The sequence below is a fragment of the Silene latifolia genome, chromosome 10 (genome assembly GCF_048544455.1).
Source record: "Silene latifolia isolate original U9 population chromosome 10, ASM4854445v1, whole genome shotgun sequence".
Taxonomy (NCBI): domain Eukaryota; kingdom Viridiplantae; phylum Streptophyta; class Magnoliopsida; order Caryophyllales; family Caryophyllaceae; genus Silene; species Silene latifolia.
This window is the reverse complement of record NC_133535.1, coordinates 59,761,701-59,778,716: the sequence shown is the minus strand read 5'-3', so window position 1 is coordinate 59,778,716 and position 17,016 is coordinate 59,761,701. Positions and strand designations below refer to the sequence as shown.

At 38.4% G+C, this 17,016-nt stretch overlaps 1 long non-coding RNA gene across 1 annotated transcript; it reads left to right on the top strand.

Moving 5' to 3' along the window:
* The first annotated feature begins 11,232 nt into the window (after positions 1–11,232).
* On the top strand, positions 11,233–11,998 carry LOC141609010 (uncharacterized). Its single transcript, XR_012527132.1, has 3 exons — positions 11,233–11,263; positions 11,510–11,653; positions 11,899–11,998. It is a non-coding gene; the product is annotated as an uncharacterized LOC141609010 (long non-coding RNA).
* Positions 11,999–17,016: the final 5,018 nt, after the last annotated feature.

The following is a 17,016-nucleotide window of genomic DNA, read 5'->3' as shown; positions in this document are numbered from 1 at the left end:
AAATCTAACGATGATGGGCCAGGGCTGCTGCTTTTAAATATGTTTAAAATATTTATTGCTTTTAAAAAAAATGGCTTTAATATTTTAGATCGTTAATGTTTATTATGTAATTACTATCTTTAACTACTATTTACTACTATGTTTAAGTAATGTTGAAATAACAGAAGTCTTTGCGAATAATAGTGCAATAACAAGATAATAACTCGCTAATTATGCAGAATAAATACGCAATAACAAAGAGAATAATGGTAGAATAACAGTGGAATAAAAAGCAGTCTAAACCACTGCTTTTACACTTGACTAAATTTACACTTGGATAAAAATGAATAGTTTTAACAAAATAATGTTGGACTAACAGTGGAATAACAGCAGAATAAACTAGTCCTTTTGTTGAATAATACGCAATAATAAAATTGAATAAACTACTTGTTATGCGGAATAATAGTGCAATAACAAATGAGAATAACGGTGCAATAAGAATAGAATCACAGTTGAGAAAAAAAAAACGACCATTGTGAGTTGAATAGAAAATGCATATTCTTCGTAGAAATTGGATAGTGTTTGTAAACCTTAATTAAACTAGTGGAATAACAATAGAATAAGTGTAGACTAATAGTACAATAATAGCAGAGTAGCTGCTTATTATGCGGAGTAATACTGCAATAACAGCAGAATAATGGTAGAATAACACTGGGAAAAACGCAGTCTAAACCACTGCTTTTACACTTGACTAAATTTACACTTGAATAGAAATGGATAGTGTTTGTAGAAAACAAAGGTAATAAGAAAGCTTAATTAGACTAAAATAACTGTAGACTAATTGTGCAATAATAGCACAACAAACTGCTCATTATCCTGAATAATACTGCAATAACAGCAGAATAATAGTGAGATTAGAGTAAAAATGGACGGTGTTTGAAAAAAGTACAAGTAATATGAAAACTCAATTAAATTAGAGTACACACTGGATTAACACTAGAATAATACGGGAATAAAAGCACAATAAACTAGTAATTATACAGAATAACAGTACAATAACAGCACACTAATTGTTTAACAACACAGTTTACACTAACTTAGTCTGACTTCCCTGGATACACAACAGTCAAAGGTACTGCATTCATGATGATGCCTGACTCTTCACTACCAACAGATGATTGGGGTTACACTTCGGGGGACACTTCTGGCAACTTGTTCCTTGCTGCCGCCAAACCCAACTTCTTCGGCCTTTCAGTCTCACAAGCCGTCACTTTATCAAGAACTACTTGCCTATGAAGATTAATATCCACCAAGATCAGGGAAGCCGACATTTCCACACAGAAGCTTCGACGAGCAATCTTGCTGTGAAGATTGTACTCAAACACGCTTCCACAATATTCCGTCATCGTGTACAGCAAGAAACACCCCGACTCCGAATTCAGCAGTTCCTTCTTTTTCCATTTAAAAGGCACATCAACGATTTCGAAATTGCGGCAATCTTCAGACTTCGGAACATTATGACCCTCCATAAAAACATACATATAGTTTGCCACAATCTCGGCCAATCTTCTGTAATCGGCTATTTGCTTGGAATCGTGAGTCATGTTGTCCAAAATATCAATCGATTCATTCATAAAGTTGATGCAGAAACAAGAGTAGTGATCATTGTACAGAATCGGCACAAACACAAGGTCGGAGTTCAGACGACATCTTCCATTGCAGGAATCGAAAAACACATTCCAGAATGCCAACAGCTTCTTACCCGGACCGTCAAGAGGACTTGAGGAATCAAAGTTCTCTAAGAGTGAATAAAGAGGATCCTTCAAAACAGAAATCATAAACAACCAAAAATAGTGCACAAGTGTTAACTTTATATCAATACTTGTGAGTCAATCTGTAGGTAATAACGCAAAATAGCAAAGGAAAAAACAAAATACCATATGACGAACTCCGAAAAACATTGAGCTTGGTTCTGAACGTTCCTCAAACTCCAACGAATTCAAAAGAATCGACCAAACATCAACTACTCTTGTTGTCATCATAGCAGCTGCATCTACAATGGAAACAATATCCCCCTTGTCCAAAAACACGCCGACGTCGTCGTTGTACAACACTAACATCTCACTGCATTCACAAAAAATAACATATGATGAGAACAGTGGGATTACAGTGGTATAACAGCAGAGTAACAGTTCAATTACAGAACAATAACAGCGGAATAATAGTGGTATAACAGCAGAATAACAAAAGGGAATTAACAGTGAGATTACAGTGGACTGACAGCGGAATAATAGTGGTATAACAGTAGAATAACATATCAATAACAGCAGAATAACAAAAAGGAACTAACAATGGAATTAGACAACTGACTAGGTTGACAAAATAACAGCATAATAATAGCAGATTAACAGCAGACTAACAGTGGGAAACAGAAAGACTAACTGAACAGCAACACCACAATCAAAGAAATGAAAATCGACACATACTCTTCTTTCAACTGAGCGTCTTCACGAAGAACAAAGTCCACCACTTGCTTCCGCACCTTCCGCATCTTAGAGAACTGTTTTTTGTTCTTCCGAAACAACTCCGACACCGCAACAAACCTACTTTCCTCTGGCCCGCAGTCCATAGAGCAACCCAGCCCGTCGTCTGCCTTACCCCTTTTACGACTACCCAAAGCCGACTTTGGACTCACGGTGCTATCCACACCCCTGCTTCCCACTTGACGGCTGGCAGTAGGGGTGTTTCTAGAGAATTTAGTGCTGTTAATGACAGTAGGAGAAGCGACGGGCTCGACAATAGGCTGCCTCGTCTTAACCTTCTTACCAACGTTTTTCACCCTGCCAGAACCACGACGTTTCTGACCGCTTTGAGAAGCCCTCTTTTCCGCATTCTCAATACGCCGTTTCTCTTCAAGCGCACGCAGGGTTTCCTTTCTCGTCTTGTTCAACTCCTCCAAAATTTTCAACAAATCTTCCCTGAACTGGTTCATATCAGACAACACCAACAAGGTAACGATCTCAGCACGGTAAAGGGCTCTTGAATCAGAATTACCCAAGTCACAATCAAAAACAGTTCCACGGTAAAAGAGCATGTGCAACATCATATATACACCGCAGTCGAAATTTTCAATCGCAGCGTTTTGCCAGGTAAAACGGACATTGGCAATTTTATAATCTTTAACCTCCCCACCTCGGGCAACTCCTTTGTGGACCAGGAAATCAGACATCAAGTTCACCTTTTAAAAAAAAAAGGAAAAAGAAAACATAATTACTAACAATACTTAAACAAACTAGGCTAAGCACCAAGAGAAAATTAAACACAATAAATGACTTACAGCAGTTTGACAATACACCAAACGTACACACGCCTGTTGATCATCAACAAACATCGCCTCTTGAAATACATTATCAAGATATTCAACCCTCTTCGCAATGAAATTGATGCACAAAACTTGACTAAAGTGCTCATGCAAAAGAATTGGGATGAAAATCGGGAAAATATTTGGCCAAAAAAATTGTTACTAATTATGTGGTTCTTTTAAAAAGCGAGAAACACAGAGAATAATAAACAGAGTAATAGTAGACTAACAGTAGAATAGTAGTAGAAAACACACAAAGTACAGAAAACATACCATATCAGAAGTAAGATCACAGTCTCTCTTGTTGTTATTGACAAAGACAGTAAATGACAATATGACTTCCGCACATAAATCACTCCTGGAAGCCTTATCATCTTTCGACGGCATACAAAGTCACCGCAATGGATACTAAACAAAAAGTGGAGAAAAGAGTTGAAACGTGATCCAAACATGAAAAATAAAGTAAAAGAAAAGATAAGATAGAATAACTAACCGTTGCACCCATCCCAAAGAAAAGTCGACTTGGCCTTCCTCTTATACAAGTATCATTAAGAAAGAGGGACCACCAGTCCACAACACCAAGCATTATCATTGTATCTGGAACCATCGATTCCATATCCTCTCGATTCAGGTAACTGTTCACACCCCAAGTGACAAGATTCTCCCTTCAAAACCGAATAAACAGGCAAAATAAGAGTCACATGAATATATTTTTGAAGAACAAAAAGCAGTATAATATATTAAACAGAAAGCCAAAAATTTTTACAATAAAAACAAGCTCTTACCCTTGCGAAATGTTATGATCATTCAAGAAGCAGTAGTCTGCAACCTCTTTCCGCTTCAATAGCATTGGGTTGAAAACATGTCCCATCGTTATCATTGATTTTGACAGGACAACTAACTCAAGATCCACAGGACCACAATCATAGGTGCATCCGAAATTTCGAGGCACTGGACAACGATAGCTCCTCATGTGCGGTAGAGTGCAGCAAATAACTTGTACAGATAGTAGGAGCATTCAACCCAGCAACGCCATTGTCCTCTAGGACAACCTCACCAACAACAGTACCAGCCTCCAACACAACCTCGGAATCCTATTTATCAGATTTATTTATCTCAGACGCAGCCCCAAGCAACAAGTCTGCATGACAAGACATCACCACATCCGCTACCTCCTCTTCTGCAGTCACGAATGCTTCACTGCCAATTTGAGTGGAATGCTGAGTGTCATTACGCAATGGAATGTCAGCACCGGTATCCGTCACCTCCGTCTCAGGCAAACAAGCATTAGTCTTTGGAATTTGAGTTGCTTGAACCTCTACCGGTGTTCACTCAACAGTATTAGGCACGTCCTCTGGCGGATTATCAACAAGATAGTCTTCAACTTGAATTTTAACGTCCTCCACATCATTGTTAACATCCTCCACGTCAATGGTAATATCCCCAACATCAACTACTTTCTCACCGACATCAGCTGGCTCTCCATAACGAAACTGAATGTCAGCACAGATATCCGTCGTAATAGAATCTAAACCGAGTGGTGACAATTGTGGAGTCCCCACCTTTGCACTTTGTTGAATGACGGGACTATGTTCAACACCCTTCTTTCGCCTACACCCTTCTTTTCAGATATAGTCGGCCGCACATCCGATGACCGACACACTCCTCATAAAATTGAGAAAACAGGTTAAATGATGGGGGTTCAATGATGACATCTTCATGTCTAGCTTTTTTGGAAGCTGGTTCTTCAGGAACAGTTGATCGCGATTTATTGGCCGCTTGCATAGCCAATACATGCTTTACCCGTTCGTCCAGCTCACGGATAACTTGATCCGTGAAGAAAGATGGGGTGGCAACCAAATTCTCTGACCCTTCACAACCAACTTTTTCTCGACTGTTCGATTCTGCTTTCTTTAGCGGCTCGTCGGGTTACTTTGGGCAACTTAGCAAAGCAGTGTGCTTGACGATAGCTTTGTTGGGTCTTCTTCATCATCTTCGACTTTATAAGTTCCGCCCGTTCCAAGTATCGGCGGCATAAAATCTGAGAGTCCCTCTCATTAAGCAGTATAAGTTGATGAACATCCTGTCAACATAAAATTCCCAAATTTTACTTAAAACAGTACAATAATAGTAGAATAACAGAGGAATAATAGTACACTAACAGCAAAATAGATAAAAGTGGATTAATAGTAGAATGACAGTGCAGTAATAAAATAACAAAGGAATAACAATACACTAACAGCAGAATAAATAACAGTGAAGTAGTAGTAGAATAACAGTAGCATAACAGTGGAGTAATAGTTGGAAGCAAAATTAGAGTAACAGTGGAATGACAGTGGGAAAACTGAGGAATAACAGTGGAATAATCGTAAAATAATAGCAGTAGGACAACTAATGCTTAAAGACAATAACAGAATAACATTTTAGAATGATTCGTTTTAAAACAATCAAATAGGTGCTTACGTCGACCGCTGCGGACTGTACTTGCTCATCCGTAAGAATATCATCAGGTAGATCCAAAGACAAGACATCGATGTTGAGTACGTTGACCGAGCCAACGATGTTTGGGACGAGACAATGGGAAAGCAACGTCGAACGCTCCCCGGTGCCCGAGCACCAGCCACGCCTCACGCTGCAACCTCTCATTGAAAGACTTAAAATCCCAATGTTTAATGAGCGGCAGCTCATTATTCACCTGATCACCGCTAAAGAAATAACGGTGAAAATAGGTGATAGCCAACAACACTACACTACAACGAATATTTTTCCTCCCGATAAGGGCTTCACGCACAGAAGTCACCAAGTCTAAGAAGACAAACTGACACTAATTAACTTCCTTGATCCTAGAAACATCTTCCACAGCGCTTAGAAGTCTAAGATCAAGCACATAACCTGACACAGGAGCAAGGAAACACGACATGGCAAGCAGAACAAAAGTTTTCTTAAACTCATCATCCGCAACCAGAGACTCTAGCAGGGTCTCCTGAACTTTGTTAAGTGGTATCCCACTTTTGTTATTGGCGATACCATACTTCTCATGCCAAGCACACTTCAAAGCTTCTCCATCAGCGTCTGCAGAACCAGGAAACCCAAAGAATAACCAAATCCACTTTCGGACGAGAATTTGGTAAACCAAACATATCGTGCACATCATCCGCAAATCAACTCGAACTTCTCCGTTTCAGATATTTCAAAATACTTCCCACTCCTAAAAGCATATATAAACTCCCGGAACATGGTATGGGGGAGGGAAGAAAGCTTCAACTAAAGTAAACCCCCGAATCCCATTTCCCTAACAGCCTCCTTCTACTCCTCGGTGAGGGCTTCAATAACTTTGAAAAGAAAAGCAGCCGACAGTGACTAACAAATGGATCGGCACTGTGCACACAAAGGGGAAAAATATACAATGCATTAAAACATTTAAGATAACATAAGCAAAAGCAGCAGAATAATAGCAAAATAACAGGAGAGCGTCAAAAAATAACACGAAAAGTAACATATTAATAGCTAAATAACAGCAAAATAAAAGTAGAATAACGAGTAGTACATACGTGGGTTATTTCCAAAGCACTCCAGCCTGAGGTTGGTTGCTACTTACCACAATTCCCTTCTCATGCTTAACTTTGCCAGCCAACTTACTACTAGTCTTGGGTGGACTAGACGACAACTTCGCAAGTTGGGTCTCGTCCTTTCGTTTGGTTTTTTTAGTGGGTGGTTCGGTTGTACATATTTCTTGACTATGAGTACTCCTTCTCTAAGAAGCAGTGCTCTTTGATGGAGATGTGACACGGGATTTGGATGGAGACGGACCCGGAAAATTTGATGATGACGGTTGAGTAGACTTTGATGAAGCGGTGGATTTGATTCTTAACTTCATTTTCTACTTTACTATCCAGAAAATAAAGATAAGGATCACTTTCAATGATAAATAGGTATTCAGCTAGACTTTTTTAATAATGACGCCAGAATGAGAGTACCGTAACAGCAGAATAACAGAACACTAACAATTAGTAAAACTAATAACAGCAGCGAAAACACAAAAAGAACATGATGGAAGTGTAAACAAAAACACGAAAGAGAATCAAAAGAAAAGCCTCTTTGAATAAAGAGTCAAAGACAGTTTCAAAATTACATACGGCCTACATAAACCTTCATAAAAACAAAATAACGTACTAAATTACAGCCAGGGACGGTTTCGAATTACATAAAACCCAAAATACATTCTATCCAAGGAAGAACCAAAATGTACTTCCAAAAATACAGGACATAACGTAAAAAGTCAGTCAACGTCAACAACATCGACTGACTTGTAATACAATTCGTGAGCAAGATCATAAGCAGAAGGATAATCCCTGAGTGAGTCAAAGTACTCGTGAATTAGCCTGATCCGTTCAGATACAGGTCTATTAAAGATCTTGTCATAATCGTATATATACTAGCAAGCATGAAACACCGCCTTTGCTGGCTCACTTGCAAGCATATAGCACTTGCATCGTTTGGAAACTACTTTCGAGCCCCTTGACAAAATCTTAAAACCTTGACTGTGACTTGTTGTTAGAACTTTCATATATTCGGCGTGAACACCGGGCGCACTTTTATGAAATAGGAACATTTGTGACCATTTCTTACAAACAAGAGACATATTGCTCTTGTCCAAAGTAGTCTCTACATAATCGAAAACTCTTTCCATTAGGTCCTGGCTATTTAAAACTGCCGACATTGATTGATTACGACGACGAACTCGTACATTAACTTCAAAGCACTTCTCACTCTCATCTTCCAATAACCATCCCAATTTTTTTCTTTCAAAGAGCGAACTCTCTAGCAAATAACAAATTATCTTCATTCACTATATTTATTGCCCATCCCTCACAAACTAAGTCCATTAGTGATGCTGAAACCTACAAACAAACAAAGCCAAACAAACAAAACCACTAGAATAACAGCAGAATAATAGGAAAAGAATAACAGAAAAGTAAACACAGAAAAAAAAAGACAACAATGACAATGAAGAGTAGCGCCGCCATGACACCATAGGACCAAAGATATAAAGTGGAATAAATAAATCTTGAAAAGTGAAGACAACACGAACAAACACAAAAACCCTAGAAAAACACATTAAACAATTAAAACATGACAAATAACTTGACAACAAACTAAGCGATAGAATAACAGCGGAATAACACAAAAACTAAAGTCTGTAGAGAACAATAGTAACGTTCTCAACACAGCGTGTCACATAGAACATGCGAATCACTTCAAAACTATACAAAACTGCAGAAAAGACTAAGAACATGCAAATCAGTTCAGGAAAAATCAGAAACTAAAAAATGCAGCATAATATTACAATGAAAAAACTGCATAAACGCAATAACGACATTAAAGTACTCGATTAAGTAAACCTAGCGATAATTAAACTGAAAAACGAATAAAAAAGCATACAAAAGCATGAAATAAAACAAAATAACAAAATAAAAGAGGAAAATGACATGAAATTACCTTCAATAGGAAGGAAGATGATGAACGGCGAACAGAAAACGGAAAAAAAAGCGAAGGAGACGAACAGTTGATGAAGAATAACACAATAATAATAGCAGAGAGAGGAACGCTTGCAGTTGTGATGATTATATAAACCATTTAGCAGTAATATGGATAATTAATTAGAGAGGGAAATCAGTTAGAGAGTAAATGAGGGAAAGAAGAGAGAGAGAGAGAGAGAGAGAGAGAGAGAGAAAAAAAGAAAAAAAAAGAAAAAATAAACTAAATAACAATGCTTTTATATGACAACTAAGATTAATCTTGGTCACTCATCTCTAATTTAATCTAATGGCTGAGATTCACTCAATTCACAACTCACCATAAGAACCAAAAACACCAAATCCAATGTCTATATATATATATATATATATATATATATATATATATATATATATATATAGAGTGAGCATCCCATGAGTCTATCATCTTAGATGAGTCGAGCATATCAATAAGAACCGTTGGATCTTTTGATCCAACCGTCCTGATTATGACACGTGTCTTTATTTAAAAAAAAAAGTAGGCGCGCTGATATAAAAAGAACGACACATTCATTATTCCTCATAAATTTTCACTTCCTTTTCTCTCTCTAAAACGCCTGTCTCTCCCTCTAAAAACCGCTTCACTTTCTTTTTCTTTGGAAGTTAATTCACTAAACCATAAATTTTTTCCGTAAATTTAATTACATCAAGCAAATTTGCACTAACCAAGTGAAGATCATCATTATATTTACTCAGACAATCGTTTCGAAGATGACGAAGAGGTATAAAATCGCTCTATTTTATTATATTGTTTTTAAACTTATTTCGCCACTGCATGTTGTTGCTGTTGCTATTATTGTAGTTATTGTTGTTGTTTTTAGTGTTGATTATACTCTTTTTTCTTCAAATAATCATCGACTTAGGGTTTCTATTTTGCTCAAAGCAGGAAATTGATTTTTCCGCGAAAAATTAGGTTATTATTGTTGTTGTTGTTATTGTTGTTGTTGTTAGTCTTGATTATAGTGATTTAAAGCGTTTATTAATTGATCGAAGAAAGAAATTGATTTTTCAGTAAAAAATTAGGTTATTACTGTTGTTGTTGTTGTTGTTGTTGTTGTTATTGTTGTCTTTTTTAGTCTCGATTATAGTGATTTGAAGCGTTTATTAATTGATCGAAGAAAGAAATTGAGTTTTCAGTAAAAAAAAATTAGGTTATTACAGTTCTTGTTGTTAATGTTGCTGTTGTAATTGATTTAGGCTAACTGTTTTGCTCGAAGTGAGTAACTGATTTTCTGCGTTCTAGTTTTTCGCTTCAAAATTAGGGTTAATGATTTGTAATAAATGAGTAATTAATGTGTGTTACCGTTCTGCTTTCGATTGATTTATTTGTTCGTCGTGTTAAGTTATTTGTGATTTGCAGGGAATGTTCATTTCCTGAAGTTAATAATATTTCTGAACAAATCTACAGTAATAATATTACTGTAAAACTGTCATAGTAAAAGTGTATCACCTATCGTTTTAAAGAGCAGCAATTGCTTCTGTAACAGTGTCACTGTAGTTTTATATCAAAACAATTGTTTGACAATACTGTAACACTGTCTCATTCTGTGAGGATACTATCATTCTTATTCCATACCACATTCTTTCTCAGACTCGTCCACCATCATTCCTCTTGATTTAATATTTGTAATTGTTTTAGTTTTAATGTTATTCTGTTTTGGTTTTTTGACAAACAATCTCGGGAAAGCGAGGAGGTAGTACTGAAAAATCTGCCGTCGATAAGAAGGCCAAAGTGGAAGCATCGGAAAAGACAGCGAGCAAAAAAGCGCCGAAAGAGAAGCCTTCAAACCGTCACAAAGAGAAAAACGTCGAAGCATCTCATGCTGATCAAGTATGTCCCTATAACTCTTCGTCGTGTTGAGTGATTTGCATGAAATGTCCCTTTTCCGAAATTAATAATATTTCTCAACAGATCTACATTAACAATGTTCCGTAACACTATCGAGTAAAAGTGTATCCCCTATCCTTTTCAAGAGCAAAGAATTGCAATTTTACAGAATGTTCATTTGTAGTTTTATATCAAAACAATTGTTTGACAATACTGTAACACTTGTCTCATTCTCTCGAGGATACTATCATTCTTGTTCCATTCCACATTCTTTGTCAAACTCGTCCACCATCATTCTCGCTTCGTTTAATAATTTGTAATTGTTTTAGTTTTAATGTTATTCTGTTTTGGTTTTTTGATAAACAATGTCGGGAAAGCGCAGCGTAGTAATCGAGAAATCTGCCATCGTAAGAAGGCTAAAGTGGAAGCTTCGGAAAAGATGACAAGCAAAAAAGCACCGACACGAAGCCTTCCAAAATGCCAAAGACCGAAAAACGTTGAAACATCTCATGCGGATCAGTATGTCCCTATGACTTTTCGTTGTGTTGAGTTGTTAGTGATTTGCATGAAATGTCCCTTTTCCTGAAGTTTATAATATTTCTCAACAGATATACATTAACAATGTTACTGTAACACTGATACAATAACAGCGTATACTATCCCCTATCCTTTTAAAGAGCAGCATCATTACCTATCAGTGTAGTAGCTGTAATTGATTTACTTTTAATCTTATTTTAATTTTGATTTTTGGAAAAACAATGTCAGGAAAGCGGAGGTGCCCGAGAAATCAGCTGCGACGAAGAAGGCAAAAGTAGCAGCATCAGAGAAGACACCTAGCAAAAAGGTGCCGACACAGAAGCCATCAAAACCAACAGCACAGAAGGAAGTCGAAGCATCTCATGCATCTGAGTATGTGTCTAAAAATCTTTGCTCGACCGCAAGTCACTACTATTAGGGTTTATGATATATTATCTCATTGTTACAGTAAAACAGAATCAATTGATCTTTAAAAAATTATTCGACCGCCATTATTCGTATTCCATTTGTCATTTCTTGAACGACTTGAATACCATCATTCCTTTTCAATTTAATAGTTGTCTGTTATATTGTTATTGTAAACTTCTGATTTTAATTTTTGAAAATAACAATGTCAGGAAAGAAGAGGTACCTGAGAAATCAGCTCCCACTAAGAAGGCTAAAGTGGCCGCATCAGAGAAGACACAGAGCAAAAAGGTGCCGACAGAGAACGTGCCAAAGCCGACTAAGAAGATGCATACCGAAAAGTTGTCAAATCCTACAGCTGAAAAGGCGACGAAGGTGCCTACAGAGAGTCTACGCCAGGCAACACATGCTCCTTCAAAAAAGGTGCCAGTGAAGGAAAGTAAGGTGCCTACTGAAAAGGTGCTTAAGCCACCAGCAGTTAGTACAAAGGAGCGGTGCGATGGTTCCGATCCAGCAAAGTAAAAAAGAAACCAATGTGCCGAGGAAGAAGGCAGCAGAAAAGCCGTCGCATGATGTGCCAGTGTTGTCGAAGGAGCAATCGGTGTCCATTGAGAAGCAAGCAAGTGCACCTCCTCAAAAGGCAGCAACTGTGCCAACGTCAAAGGCAGCGACTAAGCAATCAAAATCGGTTGCAATCAAAACCATTTATTTTTGAAAACAGTTTTTAAAATGTTAGTGTTTTTTTTTAAAACAAAAAAACTCGAGACAAAATGAAAATAATGTTACTGTAACACTGTGATAGTAATAAATGAAAATTATATAAAAGATTTTGACGCTTTGAATTCTCCACTCTGTGCAGCATTTATAACTGGACTTAATTATGGGGAACAGGCACGTGGTTAACATCAATCATCTTTTAAAAACAGTTTTCAAAGCAGTTAATAAAAGTGGTTTTTAAAGCAGTTAATGTTTTTTTTTTAAAAAAAATAACTGTTTTGTTTTTCACAATTATCTATAAATAATCTCATTTTAAAAAAACACAATTATGTTCTCGTAGAATGACGGTTTTGACGCTTTGAATTCTACAATCTACAGCAGTTATCTTTCTAAAACAGTTTTTCACTTTCTTCAAAGTGACATTTTTCAAGGCAGTTATTTTTTTTATTTTTTTTAAAAAAACTATTTTGTTTTTTTTCAATTATCTATAAATAATCTCATTTTCATTCAACATTTACACTTCATTTTCTAAACAAAAAAATAAGCCAAGACAAATTCAAAGGTTTTTCATGTCTAATTTTTTTTTAATCTTTTGTAATATTAAATATCTATAAAGATTATGGATGGTTTAATATTACAACTGTTGCTAAAATTTTATTTATTATATGACTACCTTGCTCTAATTTAGGGAAAACAGTTTATGTTTGTTTATAAATAGGTTTTGTTTTCTCTAATTTAGGGAAAGCAGTTTATTTTTCTGTTTTAATAAGTTTTTTTTTTTTTTTGTTTCAGCAAGAGAAAAATGGAACGAATTCAAAGGAAACTGGAAGACACCAAGTTTGAACTGGAAGAAATGACAAGGCATAGAGATTCATTACTTGAGCAGGTTATATCATCTGATAGTAAGGTAATAGAAATGCTAGAACGAGTACAAGTGCTTGAAAAAAACTTGAACAATGCTGAAGCTCATCTCAAGTTTTTGATGGCGGAAAACAAGTGTATTGGGAAACTGCTAGAAGAAAATAAGATGAAGAAATACACTGAAACTGATTTAGACCGTCAGTTTCTCCATGGTGTTACAGCTCTTAGGGAGTCATATGCTAAAGTCAACCCTTCGATTAACATGAAGTGGCCTCTTGTTGTCAAAGCTATTGAAGAGATGGAAGGTTACATGAATATTCTGAAAAAGGAGTTGCTAGAGGGCGAAAGCAGCGTTCATTCTCCTCCTGTGAACAAACGACTAAGAAGGGAGTAAAACATTTAATATTTCCTTAATCACATTACGATTTACGCATCGTGATGACTTATATTTACGTTAACTACCGTTACTGTTTGGAAGTATTTCGTTTTTAATCAGTGTTTGTAACACTTGTGTTTAATGAATGACATCTGTTACAGTAAAACCAAAACTAAACCCTAGGGAAGGACGGGTGATACCCTGTCGTGGACGGGATTTAAATTTGGGGAAAAACGCTCCTAAAACGGGACGGAAAAGGGTTTAGGGTTGGATTAGGCGGCACCGCTTCGCGGAGCCGCCTAATCCAACCCTAAACCCTTTTCCTTAAACAAAGGTTGTTCGTAGTACAACACTACTACAGTAAAACCAAAACTAAACCCTAAGGAAGGACGGGTGATACCCTGTCGTGGACGGGATTTAAATTTGGGGAAAAACGCTCCTAAAACGGGACGGAAAAGGGTTTAGGGTTGGATTAGGCGGCACCGCTTCGCGAAACCGCCTAATCCAACCCTAAACCCTTTTCCTTAAAAAATCGTGGTGCAAAAAAACCAAAACTAAACCTAGGGAAGGACGGGGTGATACCCTGTCATGGACGGGATTTAAATTTGGGGAAAAACGCTCCTAAAACAGGACGGAAAAGGGTTTAGAGTTGGATTAGGCGGCACCGCTTCGCGGAGCTGCCTAATCCAACCCTAAACCTTTTTCCTTAAACAAAGGTTGTTCGTAGTACAACACTGTTACAGTAAAACCAAAACTAAACCCTAGGGAAGGATGGGTGATACCCTGTCGTGGACGGGATTTAAATTTTGGGAAAAACGCTCCTAATACGGGACGGAAAAAGGTTTAGGGTTAGATTAGACGGCACCACTTCACGGAGCCGCCTAATCCAACTCTTAACCCTTTTCCTTAAAAAATCGTGGTGCAAAAAAAACAAAACTAAACCCTAGGGAAGGACGGGGTGATACCCTGTCGTGGACGGGATTTAAATTTGGGGAAAAACGCTCCTAAAATAGGACAGAAAAGGGTTTAGGGTTGGATTAGGTGGCACCGCTTCACGGAGCCGCCTAATCCAACCCTAAACCCTTTTCCTTAAAAAATCGTGGTGCAAAAAAACCAAAACTAAACCCTAGGAAAGGACGGGTGATACCCTATCGTGGACGGGATTTAAATTTGGGGAAAAACGCTCCTAAAACGGGACGGAAAAGGGTTTAGGGTTAGATTAGGCGGCACCGCTTCGCGGAGCCGCCTAATCCAACCCTAAACCCTTTTCCTTAAACAAAGGTTGTTCGTAGTACAACACTATTACAGTAAAACCAAAACTAAACCCTAGGGAAGGACGGGTGATACCCTGTCGTGGACGGGATTTAAATTTGGGGAAAAACGCTCCTAAAACGGGACGGAAAAGGATTTAGGGTTGGATTAGGCGGCACCGCTTCGCGGAGCAGCCTAATCCAACCCTAAACCCTTTTCCTTAAAAAATCGTGGTGCAAAAAAACAAAAACTAAACCCTAGGGAAGGACGGGTGATACCCTATCGTGGACGGGATTTAAATTTGGGGAAAATGCTCCTAAAATGTACGACAGGATTTAAATTTGAGAAAAACGCTCCTAAAACAGGACGAAAAAGGGTTTAGGGTTGGATTAGGCGGCACCGCTTCGCGGAGCCGCCTAATCCAACCCTAAACCCTTTTCCTTAAAAAATTGTGGTGCAAAAAAACAAAAACTAAACCCTAGGGAAGGACGGGATGATACCCTATCGTTGACGGGATTTAAATTTGGGGAAAAATGCTCCTAAAACGGGACGGAAAAGGGTTTAGGGTTGGATTAGGCGGCACCGTGTCGCGGAGCCGCCTAATCCAACCCTAAACCCTTTTCCTTAAAAAATCATGGTGCAAAAAACCAAAATTAAACCCTAGGGAAGGACGGGTGATACCCTATCGTGGACGGGATTTAAATTTGGGGAAAAACGCTCCTAAAACGGGACGAAAAAGGGTTTAGGGTTGGATTAGGCGGCACCGCTTCACGGAGCTGCCTAATCTAACCCTAAACCCTTTTCCTTAAAACATCGTGGTGCAAAAAAACCAAAACTAAACCCTAGGGAAGGACGGGTGATACCCTATCGTGGACGGGATTTAAATTTGGGGAAAACGCTCCTAAAACGTACGACAGGATTTAAATTTGGGAAAAACGCTCCTAAAACAGGACGAAAAAGGGTTTAGGGTTGGATTAGGCGGCACCGCTTCGCGGAGCCGCCTAATCCAACCCTAAACCCTTTTCCTTAAAAAATTGTGGTGCAAAAAAACAAAAACTAAACCCTAGGGAAGGACGGGATGATACCCTATCGTGGACGGGATTTAAATTTGGGGAAAAATGCTCCTAAAACGGGACGGAAAAGGGTTTAGGGTTGGATTAGGCGGCACCGTGTCGCGGAGCCGCCTAATCCAACCCTAAACCCTATTCCTTAAAAAATCATGGTGCAAAAAAACAAAATTAAACCCTAGGGAAGGACGGGTGATACCCTATCGTGGACGGGATTTAAATTTGGGGAAAAACGCTCCTAAAACGGGACGGAAAAGGGTTTAGGGTTGGATTAGGCGGCACCGCTTCACGGAGCTGCCTAATCTAACCCTAAACCCTTTTCCTTAAAAAATCGTGGTGCAAAAAAACCAAAACTAAACCCTAGGGAAGGACGGATGATACCCTGTCATAGACGGGATTTAAATTTGGGGAAAAACGCTCCTAAAATGGGACGGAAAAGGGTTTAGGGTTGGATTAGGCGGCACCACTTCGCGGAGCCGCCTAATCCAACCCTAAACCCTTTTCCTTTAAAAATCGTGCTGCAAAAAAACCAAAACTAAACCCTAGGGAAGGACGGGTGATACCCTGTCGTGGACGGGATTTAAATTTAGGGAAAAACGCTGCTAAAACAGGACGGAAAAGGGTTTACGGTTGGATTAGCGGCACCCGCTGTGAGCCGCCTAATCCAACCCTAAACCCTTTTCCTTAAACAAAGGTTGTTCGTAGTACAACACTGTTACAGTAAAACAAAAACTAAACCCTAGGGAAGGACGGGTGATACCCTGTCGTGGACGGGATTTAAATTTGGGGAAAAACGCTCCTAAAACGGGTTGGAAAAGGGTTTGGGGTTGGATTAGACGGCACCACTTCGCGGAGCCGCCTAATCCAACCCTAAACCCTTTTCCTTAAAAAATCGGGGTGCAAAAAAACCAAAACTAAACCCTAGGGAAGGACGGGTGATACCCTGTCGTGGACGGGATTTAAATTTGGGGAAAAACGCTCCTAAAACGAGACGGAAAAGAGTTTAGGGTTGGATTAGGCGGCACCGCTTCGCGGAGCCGCCTAATCCAACCCTAAAC